We start from the raw sequence: 18555 nt of genomic DNA, 5'->3' as shown, positions 1-18555 counted from the left end.
GTCTGATCTTGGAAGCTAAGGAGGGTCAGGCCTAGTTAGTACTTGGATGGGAGAAAAGAGATTAGGACACAGACACACACAGAGGGAAGACACAGGGAGAAGGCAGCCACCCGCCAGCCAAGGAAAGAGGCCTCAGAAGAAACCTAATCCTTCTGCCATCTGGATCTTGGACTTCTAGCCTCTAGAACTGTTAAGAAAATTAATTTCTGTTGTTTAAGCCCCAGTCTGTGTTACTTTGTTATGGCAGCCCTAGCAAACTGAGATCTTGGCTAAATCACTAAGCCTCAGAGTCTTCATCTGAAAAATGCCACCACCTCATGGACTACTGAGGTCATGTGAGATGGAAGAACCTGTGTGATGGGAAGTCTACCCACGTCTTTCCATAGCCTGCTAGATTTTGATTTGGATAAGAGGGCTTATTAGTTATGTATTGGATGAATGAACAGAGTCATTGAGGAAACCATGCAAACTTTTTCTTCCATCAGCTCAGCTGTGATTTTTAAAATCAGTTCTAACATTGGTCTCCTCCAAATTACATTTGCTCCCTTTTTCCGTGTTTATTGAGTGCCTTGGGCCAGTTAGTGAATACCATGTTGCAAATAAAATGCAACAATTTCACACATCATGCTTAAAATATAAAACATACAACCTTTTTGGAAAGCAATGCCAAATTATGGGCAAAAAGTCTTTAAAAAATTCGTACCCTATTATCCAGATACTTCACTTCTGTTATTCAATTCTGAAGAAAAGATGCTAAATACAGAAATAGCTTTGCTCATAAATATATTACTCCTAGCATTATACATAACAGTGAAAAATGAGCAACCATCTAAATGCCCATTAAGGGGGGGGTCAGTAAAATACAGTACATGCCCATTACAGACTATTATATGGCTATCAAAACTGTGAACAATGTTTGTGTATGGTGCTTAAGAAAAAGACACAAAACCCATAGGTTAAAAATGCATAGAGATAAAGCTGAAAGGAAATCCAGCAAAGGGCTATCAAACTGGGTGCCTTAGACAGTGGCCTGTCTCCCTCCCTCCTTATACTTCTCTGGAGTTCCTGACTTTTTTCTATAATGAGCATATACTACACTCATCATGGAAGAAAATAAAGAGTTGATACAAAACTACTAACAATAAACAACAGAAACAGGACCCAGGAGATCCATTTTGCTTAGGAATCCAGCTATCCCATTCCAACGCATGCAAATGATCAGATGCCATTTAGCTAATGACATGGCTCTGGCGTAATGATGTCTCTCCCCAGACGGTTTTCCCGGTGTGGGTGTGAAACACATCCTAAGGAAGTCACGGCACTCGAAGGGAGGCTGCCAAGTGCTGCTTCAGCAACTTCTCCTCTTTCCCCTTTAACAAAACAATCGCCTTAATTAATTTAACAGCAACCTGTCGATGAAAGTCAATATTTACATAAACCTGCCATTCTGATAAGGCACATATATTTTTCTTACACTTTGCATGTTCTACATAGCGGTTCCCACCTGGTAGTGAGCCAGGAAGCTAGATGTCGACTTGCTCCCTCCCTTGCCCTCACTGTCACATCCATCCTTCAGGTCTGCTGCTGTGGACCTCAAATCTTCCTGTAGTCAGTCCATTTCTATCTATGGCTAATGCCACCACCACTCCCCCTCAACGAGTGCAATAACCTCCCAAGCTGGAGACTCTTTCCTTCTAAATTCACCCTCCCACTCTTCTATAGTAATAGAACCTCTTAAAAGAATTGGGCACATGGCCACTTAGAAAAAAACTTCACTTCCCAGTCTCCTTGCAATTAGGTGAGGCCATGTGACTCAAAGAAGTGACTTGGCAACTTCCAGATTATAAGTGCCCTCTGTTTCCCTTTTCCCCTTCCTGTGGGCTGGAATGAAGACATGGTGATCGTGGTTTCCAATTCTTTTTTTTTTTTAACGTGTTTATTTTAAAAATTAATATTATCTTAATGGACAAATCATAATTGTATTGCATTTATGGAGTACAATGTGATGTTTTGATATATGTATACAATGCGGAATGATTAAATCAAGCTAATTGACATATCCATCACCTCACTGACAACGTTTTTTGTGGTGACACATTTGAAATTTACTTAGTTATTTTGAAATATAAATTGTTATTGACTATAGTCACCCTACTGTGCAATAGATCTCAAAACTTACTCCTCCTGTCCAGCTGAAACTTTGTACCCTTTGACCAGCAACTCCCCATGTGGTTTCCAGTTCTCTACTTACTAGGAGGACATTATGGAGCTGTCAGTGTATCGCTGTTGTAACAAATTATCACAAACTTAATGGCTTAAAACAACACCAATTTTTTCCCTTATGGTTCTGGAGGTCACAAGTCCAAAAACAGTTTCACTGAGCTAAAGTCAAGGTGTCAGGGGGGCTAATTCCTTCTGGAGGTTCTGAAGGGAGAATACTTTTCCTGGTCTTTTCAGCTTCCACACCTGCATTCCTCCTACCCCGGGGCTCAGGGCCCCTGCTGCATCTGCAAAGTCTGCAGCGAAGCGTCTTCTAAGTGTTCTCTGCTTCCATCAGCACATCACCTTCTCCTGACTCTGACTCATCCTGTGTCTTCTTGTATGGATCCTTGTGATTACATCCAGCCCACCAGGACAATCCAGAACTATCTCCCCATTTCAAGATCCTTAACTTGATCACATCTGCACAGTCCCTCTTAGCACATTAGGTAACATTCCTAGGTCTGGGGATTAGGGTGGACAGATTGCCGGGGGCGTGCGGGGGAGGCATTATTCGGCCTACCACAGTCATTAAATACAATTGTTGATTAGAATGCATATGTGATTTTTGGCATATGACTCAGAAAGCATTCAAATAATTGAGTGGCATGATAAAACAATATTTCCTTCAATTCTCATTTGCCTGTTTATATAGACAAATCTTGGGTGCTTATGTTGAAATAAAAAATAGGAAAAGAATTTATCCTAAACCCAGCTCTTTCTAGCAATAAGTAATATCTACTCACTGATACAGTAATTGGAAAAAAATATAAAGTTTTATTCATCTCATTCAGAAACGTATTTTTAATAAAATTTCACTTTTTATGTTATTAATTATCCAAATTTGTTGTGTATTCATGTGGTTTTGAACAATTGAATACTCCTAATAATTTAGGAATAACTCGTCTTAAAAATAATGAATAACTCAATCAGGAAGAAATAACTAAACAAACTTTAAGCCTCATGATCACAGGAAAATAAAAAAATTAAATTTCAATTTATGTACATATTTTTGTAGGAGAAGGGTGATTGAGGAAAGACTTAAGTATAAAATATATTGTATTATTACAAATTTCTGGAGAAATGGAATGTATACACAGGTTCCAAAAGAAAATGGAATATAAAATTTGACTATTAAAGAAAATCTTGTTCACATATTTTTAAAAATGGATGGTAGTTGGTGGGTATCAAAATGCCATGATATTTAGATTTCATTGGGTACATTTAAAAGAAAGATGTAATAGTTTTGTTTTAAATATCAATATTTATAATGTATCTAAAAATCCATCTTTATCAACTTTTTACATTTATGATGAAATTCTAGATGTCAACTTAAAAATGTTGTGAGTTTTCCAAAATTCTTTTAGGAAGTACATGGATAAAAGGATTGAGGACAACTGCTTATGGGGCCTGCTGGTCAGGAGAGCAGTACCCTCTCCAGACCCTGGTAAGGAGATTTTGCTTCAACCACAGTGCTAGAAAGTTTCCTTGGGCCCTTGGACAAAGAGGGTATCTCAATGGCTATGTCAGCTGCATCAGAACAAGAAGAAAAAAACCCAGACTCCCCTGCTCACCAGCTCACTCATTCCCTTCCCTTCTCTGCCTGGCCAGAGGTACTTGTTTGCAGTTAATTAGGTCCCCAAACCTCACACTCTGGGTTTCAACCTGGAGTGCCTTGTGGGGAGAAGAGGCCTCTTGATGGCTCCAAATGCTAAGTTCTGACCAGAAGTTGCCACAGGGCCAAACACAGAATCCTCAACTCTACCATCAGAAAAACAAAGCAAGACTCCAGTGATCCATACTCGCAGCTTGTTATGGGACTGATTTTTTGAATGTGATATATATAAGGCAATTCTTTTGAGTAAATAAGGAATAGATAAAACTCAGTGTAAGCTCTTGCAGGGATTACTTGGTCATCTTCACTGGAACGCTGTGTGTATGCAGGCACACACATCACACTCATACAACCAAGTCAACAACAAAAAGACAAGCAACTCAATTAAAAAATGGGCCAAAGACTTGAACAGACATTTCTCCAAAGAAGATACACAAGTGGCCAACAAGCACATGAAAGATGCTCAACATCATTGGTTATTAGAGAAATGCAAATACTAGTTCATACCCACTAGGATGGCTATAATTTTACAAAATGAAAATAACAAATGTTGGCCAGGACGTGAAGAAATTGGAAACTTCTATATTTCTGGTGGGATGTAAAATGTTGCAGCTGTTGTGGAGAATGGTGTGGCAATTCCTCAAAAAGTTAAACATCAGATTACTGTATGACCCAGCAATTCCACTACTAGATATATACCCAAAAATACTGGAAACAAGTACTCAAATACTTGTACCTGCATGTTTGTAGCAGCTCTATTCATAATAGCCAAAAGGCGGAAACCAAAATGTTCATCAACTATAAAGCAAATCATTGTTGAGTGAAAGAAGCCAGACACAAAAGGTCACAAATTACATTATTCCATTTAGAAGAAATATCTAGGATAGACAAATCCATAGAGACAGAAGGCAGATTGGTGATTGCCAGGTATTGAGGGGAAGGTCAAAGGGGAGAAACTGTTTAAGGGGTACAAGGTTTTCTTTGGGGTGATGAAAATGTTTTGGAACTAGATACAGGTAATGGTTGTACAACATTGTGAATGTACTAAACACCATTTAATTGTATACTTTAAAATAGGCTGGCCGGTTAGCTCAGTTGGTTAGAGCACGGTGCCAATAACACCAAGGTCAGGGGTTCGAATCCCTGTACCAGCCAGCCACCAAAAAAATTAAAAATAAAATCGTTAATTTATGTATGTGAACTTCATCCCAATTTTTAAAAAGTAAGGGTAATCACTCCCCGTGGGAGGAAAGTTGAGTGCACTTGCTAGCAGCCCCTTATAAGGTTGGCGATCTCCCGAGCTGAGGGTTGGTGGGTTGTGGCACAGATCCACGGGGCATGCAGCATCCACCTGGGCCTGCTGTGCATTGCCTCAGTGGATGTGGTGGGTAATAGGGACCTGTGCAAAGATGAAGCTCAAGCTGCTTGCTGGGCTGTAATAAACCAAGTCCACTTGGGCTTATTTCCTTTCTGGCAGAATCTATGGAAGCGTGGTGAGCTGACCTGCTGCTTAAGGACTGCTGGCTGATGAAAGGCCTTGTCCCCTGATGTACATGGGCCAACAGGGCATGGGGAATTTCCTTTCCAAGGGTGCAGTGTGCTAAGGCAACTCAATGTGCAATAGAAAATCCCACTCGCACCCAGGCTTGCTTTTGCCCCCAATGCCAATAATATTTGTGGGCAAAGCAATTTATCAAATACTGGGTCACTTAGTGACATCTATTCCAACAAAAGATAGATTTAAAAGCAGGCTTCAAAAAATGCAGGAGTATGTGCACAACTGTTATGTGTCAATTAAAAATAAAATAAAAATTTTAAAAAACTTCAGGAGGCTATTGAGTGGGAAGGGAACAAGGGCTCCTCCAAGTATCCTGTGTTCTGATCTGAGCCATAGTTACATGGATGCCATACGTGGGAAGGAAAGTGCAAACAATCCATGTCAAAGTTAACCAAGCCATACACTTAAGATTTGTACACTTCACTGTATATAGTCATATATCAATAAAAACATTTTTTTTTTGGAAGGCAGGCATAGAACAATATGCTTGGTATCCTTGCACTTGATGAAAAAGAAAAGCAAGCAAGCAAACAAACATACAAAGAAAGAAAAACCACCAGGAGCAGGTTGAACATTGTATCAGAGCAGGATGCTGCTCTTCAGAATTACTGAATGACTGTGCACTATAGCAGTGGTTCTTCATCCTGGTTGATTGAAAATCACCTGAAGAGTTTTTAATAAATACTAATCCCTGGACATCACCCACAGAGATTTTGGTTTAACTGGCCTGGGCACAGAAGAACATTTCATAGGTCCCCAGGTGGTTTTATTAGGAGTGGACAACTATGGCCCATGAGCTAAATTGGCCTGTTGCTTGTTTTTGTAAATAAAGTGTTACTGGAACATAGCCATGCATATTTGTTTATGTAAATCCATGGCTGCTTTTGTCTTATAATGGTCTGCAAGCTTAAAATATTTACTATCTGGCCCTTTACAGAAAAAAGTCTACATGCCTCAGGACTGCACATTTGAATCAATGGGGGAGTTTATAAAACATGCAAATAAATGTTCGGCACCACCTGGAACCTTCTGGCTCTGACTCTCCAGGAATGAGGCTTGGCATGACTTCCTTATACGTTCCACAGGAGATTTTCTTGAGGAACCTCCACTTCTGAACCAGTGTCCAGTGAAGCCCAAGATCTAGCAGCAGTGGGCTGGCTCCCCCAGAATCATCTGAGGAATCTTTAAAATTCAGATTCCCGGCAATCACTCTTCAGAGATTCAGAGTCAATAGGTTTTGGGGTAGGTTCCGTTTACCATTGTTATAAAGAAACCAACCAACCAAAAAGAAAAAAACAAAGCCCAGCAACTCCTCTCTGTGTTTGGGAACATTTACATCTAGGAGTTGAAATGAGACCGGGTCCCAGCCCCAGTATTTCAAAGACACGATTCCTCCTGGACACTGGAGTCTGCATAGGGTTGGTAGAAGCCATATGATTTTAATCTGGCTTTGACTTTAAGTGCAAACAAGAGTTGGTCCTGCCCGGGCCACACTTAAAGGGCACCCAAAGCAGGTGAAGTGAACCAGCAAGTACAAGCAGAGATCAGGGCCACCTAGCAAGAGAGGAAACCTGCACTGCGAGGCTGCTGCATGGTGGCAAAAGTGATGCTCAACTAGCAATGAATTCTCTCAGGAGGTCACCACTGTCTGTTTCCAGAAGAGAAACCAGCAATCTAACCCTCTCTCTCAAGGAAGACACACAAGAATATTCAGAGAATCAGGATCATGTACCTCCTGGTGGTGGACACACAAAGATGCATGGAACAAAATCCCCGCCCACAGTGCTAATTAACGTGTAGGAGAAGAGAGCAGGTGCAATATATGCACGTATCTATGTCAGAACATGCGTGACCTCCGTGGTCCTGAGCATGGGGATGGTGCTGGAATTAGGACAGGGTTTAATCTGGCTTTGCAGGAACCAACAGGATTTATAGTTGGGTTGACACCAGTTTCTCAAACTTGGCTGCACATTAAAATCACTTGGGGAGGTTTTTAAAACCCCAAAGCCCAGGCCAGGCCCCTGACCACTTAAATCAGAATCTCTGGGGGTGGGAATCAGGCATCAGTTTTTGTTAAAGCTCCTTAGTTGGTTTCATTGGGTAGCCAAGTTTGAGTGCCCAGTTGACATGCTGGGAAGTCCAAGGGGGACTGGTTGCAGGGATGAGCAATAGGAAGCTGTCTGGAACACGGGTAGAGAGATGTGGGGAGAGACCGATGGCTGGGAGTGCACAGTTTAGAAAGAGGTGCCAAAGGGCAGGTGTGGCACCAGGTATGATTCTCTAGAAATAAATTGGCACAATCGACAGGCTCTGCTGGGAAGTGAGGCACTCAAGGAAGAGGTGCAATGGGAATTCTTGTTTGCTTTTTTTTGGTCCAGGGCATTTTGACCTCACCACATTTGGAGTAACAATTTTAGACTTACAGAAAAGTTACAAAGATGCTACAAAAAGTTCCTGTGTACCCCTCAGCCAGTTCCCATAATGTTAACATCTTACATTACAACGGCACATTTGTCAGACACAAAAAACAACTTTACTATTCACTCGACTCCAGACTTCATTTGAATTTCACCAATGTTTCCAGCAACATCCTTCTTCTGCTCTGGGATCCCTTCTGTGATGCGCGCTGCATTTACTCATTGTGTTTAATTGCACCCGTCATTTCTGAATGCTCTATTTGACCCAGCTGGTGTTTTGAACTTAAACACATGTTTTTGTTCTGTCTTTATAAACATGAATATGTAGATTTTCATCTGAATTTTACCAACATGTTTCCTTTCTCTGCAGGTAAACTATAACCATGTTTTTCCATTTAAAAAAATTATTTTCAACAGGATTTTTTTCCTACAAAAAATGTTACCAAAAATATTTGGTTCATCAATTACTTTTTGTCTATATGAATGCTGTCCATAATGGCTTTTGACAATCTGAGTTTTCTTTGATGATCACATTTCTATCAAGATCAATTTTCCTGAGCCGAAATTTGCATATCTAGGTTTTACTGAAATTATTTGATTGTTCTATTGACTTAAAAAAATTCAATTTTACCACGTGCATTTTTCCTTCTGTTGCTTTAATTTTGTGTGGGTTCCTTCTATCACGTTTCAATTTTCCCAGATGTATTGTTGCACTTTTCAACTATATCAAGTTTACTTTCTTTAGTTTCTCATTTGCAACAAATTTTATCATGTGCAATGTTAACTGTTGCTAGTTTTTTTTCATTGGCTATTTCTACCAACAATATTTGCAGTGACTTGTACAAAAGATTGATAATTTGTATTTTTCTAGTTAAGCCATGGAAGAATTGAGTGGCTGTCCTCAGATATTGCAGGAATGTTCTGCTGTCCAGAATTATCTATTGTGTTGCTCGTGCAGTTCTTCTGAATGCTGGTGCTCACTTCATATGCCAGGGACTGGCAGAGCAGGGCGGATGATGGGTCAAGTGGGTCGAAAGACCTGTTTCATTAAATTTTTAAAGCTTCAGATTTTTTAAATGGCTGCATGTCAGTAGCACTGCCTTGTTCATGTAAATGGCACCCTGGAGTTGTGCAGGATCATGAGTGAAAGGTCAGAACAGCAAAGCAGCATGAGCAGAATAGGATGCCAGGCTGAATACCAGACAAAGACACGGTACCAGAAACGGGCGGAGGCAGAGGTGTGGCCAAAGGGAGGTCTTAGTTCCTGGGATCCAGATACAAGGTCAGGGCAGGGCCAGCCCCAAGGTTGATTTGCTGCTGAACTACTAGCCTGGGCTTTCTAGACTCCCCCAGGAGGAGTGGACTCTATCTCAAGAGGCTGGAGTGTGGCCCAGTGACGCATCTGCGAGGGCAACATGGAAAGGGTGGGGCAGGAAATTAGAGAGAAGTAGATTCATCTGAGGAAATCAGCAGCCATATTTATGGAGGTAAAAATGTTCTCATTGGAAGCTTTAGCTGTAATGCTCTATGGTAGCCAACTGCCTGTACAGAGGGAAGGCGGATTTATTGCTATGACCAAGCCACCTGGAGCAGTGATGGTGCAGTGACAGAAAAGAGGGACAGTAGGACAGAGGGACGCTCATCAGTGAGGCCACGAGCTCAGTGCATCACGTCACTCTACCCCATGTCCCTTGGGAAGGTCTGAGACTAGGGCCAGCAAGTGGACCTAACAGGGCCCTCCCTGAGTTTTGGGGAGGTGAGTTCCCAAAGAACGGGGCTCCAGGGCAGACTGGGCAGGAGATGCCGTGGACCCCCTGCTCTGGGAGGGGCTCGGCAGATGCCTCCTTAGCCGGAGCTTGGAACAGACTCACGGCTGCGAAGTGAGTTAGTTCTTTCTCCTTCTCCCACCCTATTTCCTTCCCCCTTCTCTCTCCCTCCCCCACAACTGCTCCACAACAACATCATAGAATGTAAAAAAAAAAATAAATAAAAAAAAATAATAATAATAAATAAATAAACTTAAAAAAAAAAAAAAAAGAAGAGAGACAGTCTGCATCCAGGGATGAAAAGACTCGGCCCCTTCTCCAGACGCTCCAGATGGCCTTTTCCAAAGAAGTGCAGGTCAACAACTCTCTGCTGGGTCTCAGGACAACAAAAGGGATCATTTCACCATGTCTTCCACACTGTCCTCTCCCACTGCCAGATTAGAACAAACAAAAACAGAAAGAGGGCACAGCTGGGAAGTAAAAGATAATTGGGCTTGAGTAGCAAATAATAATTCCCCTCATTCTTTCCCAGGGCTAAGCGACCACATCTACTATAGCCGCTGAGGACAGGCGTTCTCATCTGTGTGTTTGTGAATGCAACATGCATTCAGAAAAGGGTGGGTAAATGTATACATGGCTTGAGTATCTATGCAACCACCACCCCGTCAAGAAATAGAAAATTTCCAGAACCTTAGATGGGTGGTCAGCCCTCCAACCTCTGCTTGAAATCCCAGGGCAGTTCCTTGACTTGTGCAGCATCTGAGATTTGGATGGTGAAAAAGGGCTTTTTTCTGCAAAGGCCCTCAAGGTCCAGAGGATTTAGACACAGACTTTGGAGTTCTCAACTTTAGTGGTTTTAAGGAAACTCTCAGGGAATTACAGAATTATTCTCCACCCTGAATGACTTCCAAATGTCTCGCTGGATATTCATGTATACAGAAAACATGTCTGCATTTATCTGGGCCTAGAACCTAATTCTTGTTTTACAAATAAACACACTGCCTCTCTCTGTCTCTCTGTCTCTTTTTTTTTTGCACAATTTCCATATACACTAAAATTTCTAGTAACTGCCAAATACATTGAGGGAAGATTCCACATTTATTTTATTTTAAGCATAACCAAGAGTTGTTCATCATCTCAGCCAGTCTCATCACAGACAGTAACTCAGTGGTGCACAGTACAGCACACCTGTGTTGGTCTACCTGTAGGTATGAGCGCCTGACTACTTCATTATAGTCAGACTCTAGCATTTATGGATTAAGGTACATATCATTTTACTACAGAATGTTTTCTGTTGTTTATTTCTATATTATAATTAGGGCAGTATACTGTCTTTTTGAAATTATATGTATAGACAGTTTATTTTGTCTATAAAATTTCATTTTGGGATAGTAAAGGAATATTTTGTTTATAAAATTTCATTATAGTATCATAAGAAAATTTTTGACATAAAAAGAGGGTTGTTAGGTATGATAGGGGCAGAGAAAAACTATTGTGATTGAATCACCTCATTTTTCAGACAAAGGATTGGAAACCCAGGGAGGCCGAGTGCCCAAGGTCACAGTCCAGGACTAATTAGCAGAGCCAGACACCCAGGAATCCAGCCCCAACCAGGCCTTGGCTTCCTGCCTCGGCACTGCCAGCCCAGCCTGTCCATGTCTCTGGAGACCTCCTTGTCCTCACAGAAAACCACCTTCTTTGCCTCTGCTCTTGCCAAGGCCTGCATAATAATTTGTAACATCATGCGGCCTTATAAGGAAGCACAAAACCTTTGCTGGACCCTAATTATTATTATTATTATTATTATTATTATTATTATTTTTAGCCACACTCTTTTCCTTGGAGATGCAAAAATTACAAATTACAAAATAAATGAAGCCCTTGTTCCTGGCTTACTTTGGACACAAATTGCTGCCTGTCCTTGTCTGTTCAAAGTTGGATTCAATGGCCTTCAAGAAAAATGTCAAGAAGAGAAAAAATAACTTCCTTGATTTTGGAAAAAGGCAATGAATTTTATAGCTAAAGATCTAAAGCCTGGGATTCTAACCCATTAGTACACTAATAGCCTCAACAACCAGGGCCATAGGCTGGGTGGCACTTAATTTGTATACACAGTGTCTCCACAAACTGTATAAGAACTTGTGTTGCTCAAATGTTGGTTGTTCTTCCTCTTGCTGTATCCTACATATGAAAATTCAGTGACCCCTTTGCCTCTAATATCCATAATTTCAGGCAAGGGCTAAAGATATAAATGAGGAAGGGCTGAGGGAGGGCTGCTTCAGCAGAGATGGTAAGAGAAGACCTCATGTCTTCAGGTGAGGCTGCAGGAGGGTAACCCAGTTTCACAGAGAGCTGGGAGAAGGTAAGTCCAAAGGGCCTGAGGCAGGAAGGAGCTCAGAGAATTAGAAGAGGAGAAGGGAGGCCAGTGTGAATGACAGAAATGGATTGCTGAATGCTTTGGATGGATGGGTGGACCCAACCCCATTCCCCAACTTGTAAATAGCAAAATGGAGTTGAAAAGCAGTCACTTCCCAAGTTCAAGATAATGACATCTCACAGGGGAAGGGACTCCCTGGGACTTTCCCACCTTCCCTGCCAAATCTGGGTAGGGCAGAGTCTCCCTGGGCTTTACTTGGCCATCCCATGAAGACACGTGGCCCAGGAGAGGAACAGAGTATGCAGATCATCCTTTGAGACAATTCTGGCAGAATTCTTCAGATTCCCACACAAAGTCTTCAAAAAATAAAAAAAAGATAAAATTATCAAGCAAATCACAAGAGTCCCCAAACATGGTAATACATGTTGTGACAAGGACAATGTGTCTTAGTGCCATCTGGCTGTTTGCTGTGCCAAGGGAGAAAAACATCTTCAGAGAACTTGTGTTTTCAGTGAGGTTTCCAGAAACTCATCAAAGAGTGGCCTGTGTAATAACGGCATTGGAATAGTCTCTATAAAACATAATAAATGATACTGCTTTAAGAGAGAGAGAGGTCCAGAGAGAAAGCCCAGAAATGACTCAGTTCCTGACACTCAACAAGAATGTAGGGAGGGGCCAAGGACAAAAAAAGAAAAGGCACTGGGGTCCAGCAAGGTTTTTATTCTGAGGTGTCCTTGAGGAGGAACAAGATCAAGAGAGGCTCAGCTAAGAAGAGAAAAATTGATGTTGAAGAAAAATTGGGTGGCAGAGCGAGGTGAGTGAGTTGTCAGAAGAGGGGAAAGATCAAGAGAGAAAAAGAGATGAGAATGATATGTGGGCAAGAGAGACTGACAGAAGCAGAAGGGACAGAGATGGGGTCTTAGGAGAATCGAGAGGCTGATCATAAACACGTGAATGAGCTTCATTTACACTAGGCAGAATGGAAGAAAGGTGAACTCTTCGGAGACAGGAGATGCACTTACAGATATCTCTGGTCCAAGAAAGGGAAAACAAATCTTTCTCTCCTTGGGGATGGGCTTGCTCTAGTTTTGATGTGTTTTTCAGTCTCCAATAATACCTGCATTACTGTTCATGGGAAAAGCTCCTGGATAAAATAACGCAGGTTGTCCCTTAAAATCCCCAAAGTGTTAATAGAAACAAAATTCCAAAAGCTAATGTGTAATACCTTAGACAAAAGCTTTCCAGTTCAACTGGAAAATAGCAACCACGTAGAGAGACAGAAGCTTTGTGTTCATATCTAAGAAAACACAGTTGTACTGGCTTAGAAGCTCTGTGGGGAAGCTCCAGTTCCCAAAAGCTATGTATAGATAAGTGGAAGAATTTCACACAGGAACATGGGAGAGACTATATTGTCTGGGTAATTGATCCCTAATAACCAGGGAGGGGGCAGGACAGAAGTTCTGAGTGTGGCTGTGTAGGGTAGGGATAGAGATGACAGATTCTGGTGTCCGACCATCCGGGACTGAATCCTGCCTTTACCACTAGGCATTTATGCACATGCAAAATTCTTACATGACCCCTCTAAGCCTCAATTTTCACATCTGTAAATAAAGATACTTTCGTTGATGGACAAGCTATGTGCTGAATCTGGCATCCAGGGAGCTTTCTGTACATTGGCTGTTATTGTTACCAGGCCTACATCTTAGCTGTACATCATTGCCTTAATGAGAATTACTGGAACACTATATATCCGGAGCCTATTTCAATGGGGTATTCCTGAATATGACACCCCCCCCCCCACTTGTCTAAGTACTGGCTTTGCCATATAAGGACAAGACGCTGGGCCACGTGTCTTGGATCTCTGGCCCAGGACAAGGCATCAGAGTGGAGACATGCTGGGACTTCTGATCAAGTTTCAGAAAAATGGAGCCTCCTGCCCATTTTGTACTGGGAGGGATTTCAGAGAGACGGCGAGCAACAGGAGTGAAAATGTATTGAGTGCCCACTGCAAAGAAGGCATGGTTCTGAATGCCTTGCCTATGTCATCTCATTTCCTCCTCAGAACAACTTTGTGACACGTTATGATTATGACCTCCATGTTACAGATGGAGAAACCGAGGAGTGAAGTGGCTTGTGAGGGGTAATTCCATCTATATGCTGTAGCCCACTTAGTTATTAAGGCATCTGCTTGAGTCAAATATCTAATGCTGGGATGTGAATACAATTTTAAAAGTTGCAGCTCTTCAGAGTATTTTTCAAAATCATTCCACTGTGTCACGTGAACAATTCAAAGCTATGAACATAACTACTACTCATCTGATGAAATTACTGTTTTCCTCTGTTCAACACACTGCTCCACACTTGGAGGCCTGCCTAACATCCTTGGGGCTGATTAGGCCTTCATCTTCTATTAGGTAGGCAATTTTCTCCCCAGCAAATAGAAAAGCCTTATATCCCGGAGGTTACCCGTACCAGCCAGAAAGTGGCTTCTTAAGTGTAATTTTGTTATGCAGAATCCACTTCCAGTTTATACTTCATTAGGAACAGCATTAAGAATTGGCCAATGACAAAAAAATTAAGTCACAAAAATGTAGGTATAGCATCTATTACGGAGTTTCTTGGGTGAGAAGTGTATTCACTTCTATGCATCAAGGTTCCTGCATAAAGCTCTTTTCAGTTTCTTTTACTGTGGCTTGTCCCTAGCGATCCAGGTATAGATTATCTACACTATTAACTCCAAAGAAACTGTATTCTGGCCCTTAGGTACTTCCTAACATAGAAAATGCAAATTTTAGTTTTAATATTGGGTTGTGAAGGGAAGGGCAGGAGAAACCTGAGCCTCAGTTAATGTGGTCATAGGACAGCAGCTCAAGAATAATCCAGAGCTGCATGACTAGTCAGATGCTGTGCCTATCAGAGAAGGAAACAGTATTACATATGCATGTCAAAGTCAAATATGCACACTTTTTGGACTGTTTACACTGCTTGCCTCCCCTGGAAGGAAAAATTGTGCTTGTTTGGTAGGAGAAAGAATGTGTTTCTGCAACTTTTCTCCCTAAAGTAGATGTTCCAAATCCTTCTGAATAATTCTGCAAACATCTTGCTGCCTATTGCCCATTTATCCACTGTATGGTCAGGTTTTCACCTCTGTTGACTTGCTGCTGTGATTATGCAGGGTTTACTTTGCTCTGTAACAGCATGCATTCATCTTGGGTCCTCAAAATTTGCCTAAACAATCAGCCCTTTTCTCCCCAGTTGTCTCAAAATGGGAAACTTGATGATACATATAAGGCCAATTGTTGAGCCAGACACATCTTTCTAGTAACTCATCTTCTAGATAAACCAATCCTTAATTTCCTGAAACCCAATTAATGGACATTCTATTTTTCTTGGAATTTTTCACTTACTCGACTTTTAGGAAAAGGAGGTAATTTACAAGAAACAAGGCACATTAGAGATTTATTTAGGACATTCACGAGGTCACTAAGGGTGTAACTTGAATAAGGATGGAGAAGAGGTCCATTGCTGACACCCTCTAGACCTGCAGTTGCTCATAACAATGTCAAAGGCAAAGCAGAATCCCAAACATTCCTCACATAAAAGTTCAACTACACTGAGGAAACTCTACTTACCAAGAAATTAGAGTGGACTGACATTTTAGAAATATTTCATCTCAACTATGCTAAAACCGTATACACAGTGTTTGGGAAAAACACACCAAAGTGTAAGCAACCACTGTGGTTAGTGAGATAATGGGTAAGTTTTATTCTTTAATTTCAAAGGTAAATACAAAATTATTTTCTAAAGATTTGAAGTGGGATCCTAATACTCTTTGATAACAAGAGGAATCAATTAACGGGAAAATTTCCATTCCTAAAGCAATCTGGATGACACTTTTTTAATCTCTCGAAGGGCTCTCTTTGATGTGGTCATATCGACCTGCAGCCTTGGACAGTCATGTATTTAATATTTTGGCTCTTTAAAACTGTAACTTAACTTCATCCTAAACCATGAGAGCAAAGAAATCACAGAGTATTTTTTGTGTGCTGTTTAAATAAATTTTAAAAAATTAAAATACACAGACAAATAAATAAATGCCAATGAAATTGACTTTTACAAAAATACAGTGTTTTCCATGTGCTAACCTAAAATTATGTGTAGCCCCAGTGGTACCTGGAGAACCCTGCAGGGGAATGCCCAGGTCCTCTCAAATTGTATTTTAAAGCCTATCAGGGTTACTGCCTGGCACATGGAGCAGCAGAGAGAAACATGCAGCAGAGGCAGGAGGCCCAGAGAGAGACCGAGAGTCACCCCTCATGAGGATCTACTGAAGTTTCTGCCCTGGGACACAGAGAGAGCGCTAGATCCTGGTCATGAGTTCCCTTTGTCACTTTGAGTAGGTTTGGCTACTAACCTGGGGAATGCAAAGGGGTCTTCAAAAAGTGCATGACAAGATTTGTATTCTCTTTCAATTCTGTTTTTCCACAAACTTTTTGAAGTACCCTCACATAGTTCATGGCTGTTGCCCCCAAGATTCACCTATCATTGGACAGGGACAAACACCTGACCCACATTTGGCCAGATTCTCTCAGGAATGTAGAATTGGGACTGAGAAACAGTAGACAGTCATCACTAGTTGCTTCAACTGAGGTGATAAATACTCAGGGGCTGAGGTGTGGCCCTCAGCAGCCAAGAGAGGGGAGAAGCAGAAAGCAGAAGTCACCAGCAAGAAAGAATAAGGAGACCTGAAGAGAAAAGCAAAAGCCAGAGACTGAAAAATGGCTGCTGACCCGCTAGTTTTCTACCTCCTGGTTTAGGGCTTCCGTGAGGCTCAGCTATACCTCTTGCCCCACAGTTCCATGAACTACTTTGTACCCTTATAATCCATTCCACATTTTGTCTTCAGCTTATTTAAGCAGGTTCTTAATAGTCATGCATCACTTAACAACTGCATACATTCTGAGAAACGCCTCATTAGGTGATTCTGTCTTTGTGTGAATGTCACGGAGTGCACTTCCCAAACCTAAATGGGTTAGCCTACTACACGCCTATACTATATGGTAGCCGGTTGCTCCTGGCCAGCAGCACCGCAAACACGTGAGTAATGCGTTGTACTGTGAAGTTACTATGGCTACTATGTCACTAGGAGATAGGAATTTTTCAGCTCCATTAAAATCATTTAGGACCACTATCGTGTATGTGCTCCGTCACTGCCCAAAATGCTGTTATTTGGTGTATGACTAGTTGCAAGCAAAAGGGCTTTGACTATGATAATACAGAAAACAAGGTCGTACTTACTGCTAATAAAATTGTTCCTAGTTTTTATAAGAGAATAATAAATCACAATGTTTCATTGAATTTTGCAAGAACTAAGAATTCAGGTATCTTACCATCTGAGGAAGTTTAAGAATAACTGCTCTAATTTGTTGGAAGAAGGAAAAGCCCTTCTTGGGTCCTCACCCAAATACATCTGAGAAAACTATGACAGCTGATTAAAAGCAGCAGAAGGTATGTTGACTATAACACTGGCTCTCAGGAAAAAGCAAAAATCAGAATCACTTAAGGAAGTTTCGGTGTTTGTTTTAAACAGAGCTACCAAGGCCCCACCTCAACTTACTGAATCAAAAACTCCAGTCAAGTAGTCAACCTAGGAGATCTCGATGTGCACCCCTGTTAGAAACAGCCACTTTAAAGAAAGAAAGAAACAGCTACGTGATCCCAGCACAAAAGCATCTGAGAAAAGGAAGGATTGTAGAGTTCACAGATTAATGCTAATCACAGTTCCTTGATGGCACTGCCTTTTTTGGTATAATGCAGTGAGAGAATTCCTTTCCAGCATAGAAACACTGATTCTCTGCCAATAATGATGAACCTCAAACATTCAAAAGGGCTTAAATTATCTTCAGTACACACTTTTTGAAGAGGTAAGGTAATGTGCAATCCATTTATTTTAAATGCTTTCACCAAAACGGTTAAAAACAAGTTTGGTACAAACACATCCCTAGACAAACCTTTAATTCAACAGAAATGTCCTTGATAATGAAGTACATCATCTCCGAGGTGCCAGATCAATGCAATGACGTTGAGGTGCACGTGCTATGTGGACTGAGTCCTGCCTCCTTTGAGTTGACTCGAGACAGGACTTGATCTGGTTAAGACACAGGAAATGGAAGCAAGAACTCCATACTCTGGTGTTTCCCCTCACAGATGACAAGAAATAGAACCAGTTTTATTATTAAGACAAGGGACTTTGTACTTGTCTTGTCTGTGATAGTTCAACTGAACAAAACCAGTCCAGTGCTACAACTGGAACCCTACTCTGGCTGTCAGGAGAAACAATCATTTGGGAAAGTCATATGAATGCCCGGTTCTCATTCAATGGCGATGAAAGGAAGGGCACAAGGACATCACAGTCAAAGCGTATAGGAAGGAGTTTCCATTGATCCATCTACTCAACAAATACTTACTGAGGGCCTGCTGCATGCCAGCACTTTGCAAGGTGCAGACATACAGAAGTGAATGAGATAGACGTGGATTTCGTGGTTCCACGCAGACAGCAAGAC

General features: G+C 41.4%; 1 protein-coding gene and 1 non-coding gene across 2 annotated transcripts in view; one reads left to right on the top strand and one right to left on the bottom strand.

Annotated features, from left to right (window-relative positions):
* Positions 1-18555, bottom strand: part of KCNK13 (potassium two pore domain channel subfamily K member 13) — an 86481-nt gene that overhangs the window by 46389 nt on the left and 21537 nt on the right. The gene's annotated exons all lie outside the window — the stretch shown is intronic.
* Positions 4955-5029, top strand: TRNAI-AAU (transfer RNA isoleucine (anticodon AAU)). The gene has a single exon. It is a non-coding gene; the product is annotated as a tRNA-Ile (tRNA).

This window comes from Cynocephalus volans, chromosome 3 (assembly GCF_027409185.1).
Source record: "Cynocephalus volans isolate mCynVol1 chromosome 3, mCynVol1.pri, whole genome shotgun sequence".
Taxonomy (NCBI): Eukaryota; Metazoa; Chordata; class Mammalia; order Dermoptera; family Cynocephalidae; genus Cynocephalus; species Cynocephalus volans.
This window is presented reverse-complemented; position numbering and strand designations above follow the sequence as displayed.